At 49.3% G+C, this 5,000-nt stretch overlaps 2 protein-coding genes across 2 annotated transcripts in view; both read left to right on the forward strand.

The window, feature by feature from the left end:
• Positions 1-5,000, forward strand: part of bicral (BICRA like chromatin remodeling complex associated protein) — a 253,681-nt gene that overhangs the window by 228,357 nt on the left and 20,324 nt on the right.
• LOC310817069 (LIM domain-binding protein 3-like) overlaps positions 1-5,000 on the forward strand; it is a 94,924-nt gene that overhangs the window by 13,777 nt on the left and 76,147 nt on the right. The window lies entirely within an intron of this gene.

Here is a 5,000-nt window from a genome sequence, read left to right on the forward strand (position 1 = left end):
CACACACACACACACACACACACACACACACACACACACACACACAAAGGTAGACACATATACACATGCAGACACAATGTTTCTGTGCATTCTTTTAAACTCATGTATTTATCAAATAAACTTCCGCTGTACAGAAGTTCTGTCTGCTCTCTTTCTCTCTCTCTCTGTTTCTCTGTCTCTCTTTCTCTCTTGCAATGAGACACCTGTCACATGAAGATTGTACAGCAGTGCTCCTCAGAGCCTACCTGGACCTGAAGAGGCAGGAGTTAGTGTGTGTAGGATACAGACTGTATTAGCTGAACAGCACACCCACACTGATTGAACAAATCAAGGTCTAGTTGGTTTATTTTCTGAAGTAAATCCTGGGCTGGAAATAAAGCCTTCACCGAGGTTGGAAACCACTGCTGTCGTACTGTACTGTAATGACGTCATTGGCATTACCGAGCCCGTTCAGCTCAGGTCCGGGAGAGGGCGGAATTGGGCCACCCACCACCGGATAGATCTAAACGTCACACACTCAGAGCTAACGGGAAAATGGCTTGTTATCGCGAGACCAACGTGCTGTGGCCGCAGCGCTGGATGGCGCTGATGGAGGATAGATGCGCTCGCGAATCGCCTTCTCTCTCCTCTGTCACATAGGAGTACACGGGACCGAGACCGGCAGCCACGGGACCCGGGGTGAGTACACACACTCTTTACCCTACTAAGGGATCCATGGGATATGAGAAATAGTAGCCTACGCGCGTGTTTAAAGAGAACAAGTGGCAGCATCGGGACAAAGTGACTACCGCCAGATGTGCTCCTCCCGTGACAGAGAGGCTGTCATCATCAGCGGTGCGGCTGTTTGCTGGCTGCTGGCTGCTCGCTCTCTCTCCCTCTCTCCCTCCCTCTCTCTCTCTCTCTCTCTCTCTCTATGTGTGTGTGTGTGTGTGTAGCCCATGTTGTTCTGTATCTCAGAAGTGCTGATGTCCTTTTCGCAGGTAGACTATAAGCCTGCTGTTACCGCACGCAGTGTCGCTCACCTCGCACGCAGTATCCTGCCAGTTCATCCTTCGCATCACTCGCTCACATCGCTTGGACGGTTCCTTCTTCGGATAGGAACGCCGAGTATCGCCTTGACGCTTAGTATTGCAACAATTCTAAATTGTAGACATGTCAAGGGGTCTTCAACGGATTAGTAGGCTATCATTCCGACTGGTTTGGGCTCAGCGGTGTGGACTTGTTGATAGATGGCCAACCGACCGCAGCCCCCTGTGGCGGGTTCACGCTCTGGTTTCATCTCTCCCGCGGGCCGGTATTGATTTACCGTTGCGGTTTCGGTTTATGTGATAGATGAGTTTTGCCGTTACCGGCCGCATCAACGCGTCCAGGCCAGTACGCGCCGTCACATCAGCGGAGAGACACACATCACTCCTCCTCATACGCGCACACATGCTGCTGCTGCAGTTTAGAACCAGCTGGACACCTTTTAACTCACCAGATACCATCAGAAGGCAAAAGATCACACTTGTCATCCGTAGGCCTAGCCTACTTTAGGCGCACACTTTGATTTTTGTCGTGCAAGAGCCACTGTATTCTATTAGGGACTGGGTAGGCCTATAAGGGCTCTCTCTCCCTCTCTCTATCTCTCTCTCTCTCTGTCTCTCTCTCTCTCTCTCCCTTGGGTGGACATAGACCCACAGATTCACTCTGAGTACAGGAGAAATTGGTTTGACTGTGTCTGACATTTCTCCAAGATTGTTGTTATTGTTGTTATTGTTTATTCATGATGTTGTTTTGGTTGTTGGTATACTTCTGACAGCTCTCCTCACTCTGTTCTGGTTGAGTGCAAGGAGGGGGTTAGTGTTTCTGTGTGTGTGTGTGTGTGTGTGTGTGTGTGTGTGTGTGTGTGTGTGTGTGTGTGTGTGTGTGTGTGTGTGTGTGGCGTTAGGGTGCTCTGTGGGCTGGTGGGGGGGCCTTACAGCAGAGGAGGGCAGGGGTAGGGAGAGGGGAGGGATTATTTCAGGGGAGGGAACAGTATTTCAGGGCACTGTTTCAACTGTTCCACTGCAAATCATCTGATAGCGATGAGCAGGCTGATCAACTTTTTGGTGCTTTTTTTTAATTTTTATCAAATCATTCTAAACCATCTGTAATTGCCTCTATCAGACAGTACCAATTGGTGTGGGTGTCTCAAAAATTCACAGGAAACAAACAGCTCATTCCTATAGGTTATTATTCATATATGCTTGCTAGTGCCATTAAGCTGTGTACTTTCTAATTTCCCTCTCATTCCCCTGAGCCCTCCCTCATCTCTCTCTCTCTCTCTCTCTCTCTCTCTCTCTCTCGTGCTTAAGCTGTGAAAAGCACATGTGACTTTCTTTTAGCACGCATGCAACATAAGGATAATTATGTAATGAATATTAAGCAAATATTAACATATGCACAGCCTTGTTCTCTTTAAAGACATGTACTGTATGTGCATGGGCACGTGTTTGATGTAGATGTTAGATAATGGTGTGTGTGTGTGTGTGTCTGTGTGTGTGTGCGTGTGCGTGTGCGTGTGTGTGTGTGCGTTTGTGTGTGTGTGTGTGTGTGTGTATGTGTGTGAGTGGTCTTGCATGTGTTTTTATAGGTAGAGTATATTATAGATTAAAGTAGCAGAATCTAAGGCTGGAAAATGACCTTGAAGGTGGTTCCTGCTCTTTCTCAGTAACACACACACCTCAAACGCACACACACACAGACACACACACACACACACACACACACACACACACACACACACTAACCCTAACCCTAACACAAAAGGAGAGTAAAGAATCTGTGGTCTCAATCAAAACAGGTATAATACTGTTTATCTTAGATATAATAGAGACAAGATCCATGTCAGCACTTTGTGGACTGCTATGATATGGATGAAGGGAATATTCAGCAACATGGCACAGCATCCAGAGCTAAAGTTGACCAAACTGTCTGGATGTGACTGTGACTACAGGAATTCTCCTGTTACGGAATCACGTCTGTATTCATCGGTGAGTTCAGTGTCCTGGAGCCATACTCTGGGAGTGGAGAGGTCTTCTGGTCACTGGATGTGAGTGTGTGGTGTGTTCTCGATCAGTGTTCTGTGTTCCTCTGAACCCCTGAGAAGCTGTTTGACTGCATGCTTCACAGAACCGGAGGGAGAGGGAGAGAGGGAAGGAGGGAGAGGGGAAGAGGGGGAGAAAGGAAGAGGCACCGAGGGGAGAATGAACTTTGGGTTCTCCCTATTGTCAACCAGAGCTATTTGGAGTTACACATAACCCAGTTACAGGGAAACCACGGTGTGTGTGTGTGCGTGTGTGCGTGCGTGTGTGTGTGTGTGTGTGCGTGCATGCGCGTGTGTGTGCGTGCGTGTGCGCATGTGCGCCTGCGCGGGTCTGTGTGTGTGTGTGTGTGTGTGTGTGTGTGTGTGTTTGTGATTTTAGGAAAGGGTGACAGAGATGGATGGGGAAGAAATGAAGGGAGTGAATGAGAATGGAAAATAGAGGTCAGAAGAAAGTGAGAGAAGGAAAATAGAGTGAATGAGAGAGAGAGAGAGAGAGAGAGAGAGGGGGAGGGCAGGAGAAAGAAAAGAAGGTTTGGCATGCCCCAAACTTTTGCTCAATGACTTTTAACACCCCAGAACCAATCAGGACCACAGAAAACTCTGCCTGTCGTGACGACCGACTGTAACAGTTCCTATGGTAACACTTCAGTCCCTTTCAACTGAATATAGCATCCCACTTGACTTTGATTGACAGCTTACATCCGGTGTGCACAGGCAGGTCCCGCCCTAAGGCCTAGACCACACAGACCAACAGAGGAAGTGGTCATAGGGTGGGTGGGTGGGAGGGGGGGGGGGGGGGAAAGGGTGTTTATCAGACAGACAGACAGACAGACAGGAAGGCAGGCTGGGCATGAAGGGAGGTCATTGTCGGTCTGGTCATCACTGGCATCATTGTCCGTCCCTGATCACTGTGCTGGGCAGCGGTGGCACCGACCCATACCAGGGGGAGGCCGGTGGAGGCGGAAATCGGAGGACGAAGGCTCATTGTAATGCTCGGAATGAGGAATGAGGGATGAGGAATGAGGAACGGTATCCAACGCTAAACATAACAACTATGTGTTTGATTCCGTTCCTCATTCCATTCCATGCATTACAATGAGCCCCCGTTCCCTGATGTTTACCTCCACCAGCCTCCCCTTGACCCATACAGTACTGAGAGGGGGAGGGAGAGGGAGAGGCAGAGGGAGAGGGAGAGGAAGAGGGAGAGGAAGAAGGAGAGATAGACAGAGCAGGGTAGAGAGACGGAAGGGTGGGGGGGGGGTGGACAGGGAGATAGAGAGAGAAAGAGTGATGGATGGGAGGGGAATAGAGAGAGAGGGAGAGAGATGGATGGGAGAGGGGGATGGGGTGAAGATGAAGGCTGTTGGTAACTTGATGTGATGTGCTTCTTGTTCTGTTCAGCAATTCCATCCATAAACAGTGAATCAAATCTGGGGGTACCATAGTGTGTGTGTGTGTGTGCGTTTATGTGCGTGTATGTGCATACATGTGTGTATGTATGCTTGTGTGTGTGAGTGTGTGTGTGTGTGTGTGTGTATGTCTGTGTGTCTGTGTGTGTGTCTGTGTGTGTGTGTGTGTGTGTGTGTGTGTCTGTGTGTGTGTGTGTGTGTGTGTGTGTGTGTATATGTCTGTGTGTGTATGTCTGTGTGTATGTCTGTGTGTGTGTGTCTGTGTGTGTGTCTGTGTGTGTGTGTGTGTGTGTGTGTGTGTGTGTGTGTGTGTGTGTGTGTGTGTGTGTGTGTGGATACTGTGGATGCTCTCCCATCCCACGTGCTACTTCTCTGTCTGGTTGACTGTGTGGATGTGGTGGGAGGATCAGGACTGTGGTAGGAAACGTTTCCATGAATCAGAGAGATGCGGATCAGGGAGGCGCAGCCAGAAACACTGCACAGATCAAACAGCCACGCTCCAGTCTGTCGCCAGACAAACGGAA

This window comes from Argentina silus, assembly GCF_951799395.1.
Source record: "Argentina silus genome assembly, chromosome: 16".
NCBI lineage: Eukaryota > Metazoa > Chordata > Actinopteri > Argentiniformes > Argentinidae > Argentina > Argentina silus.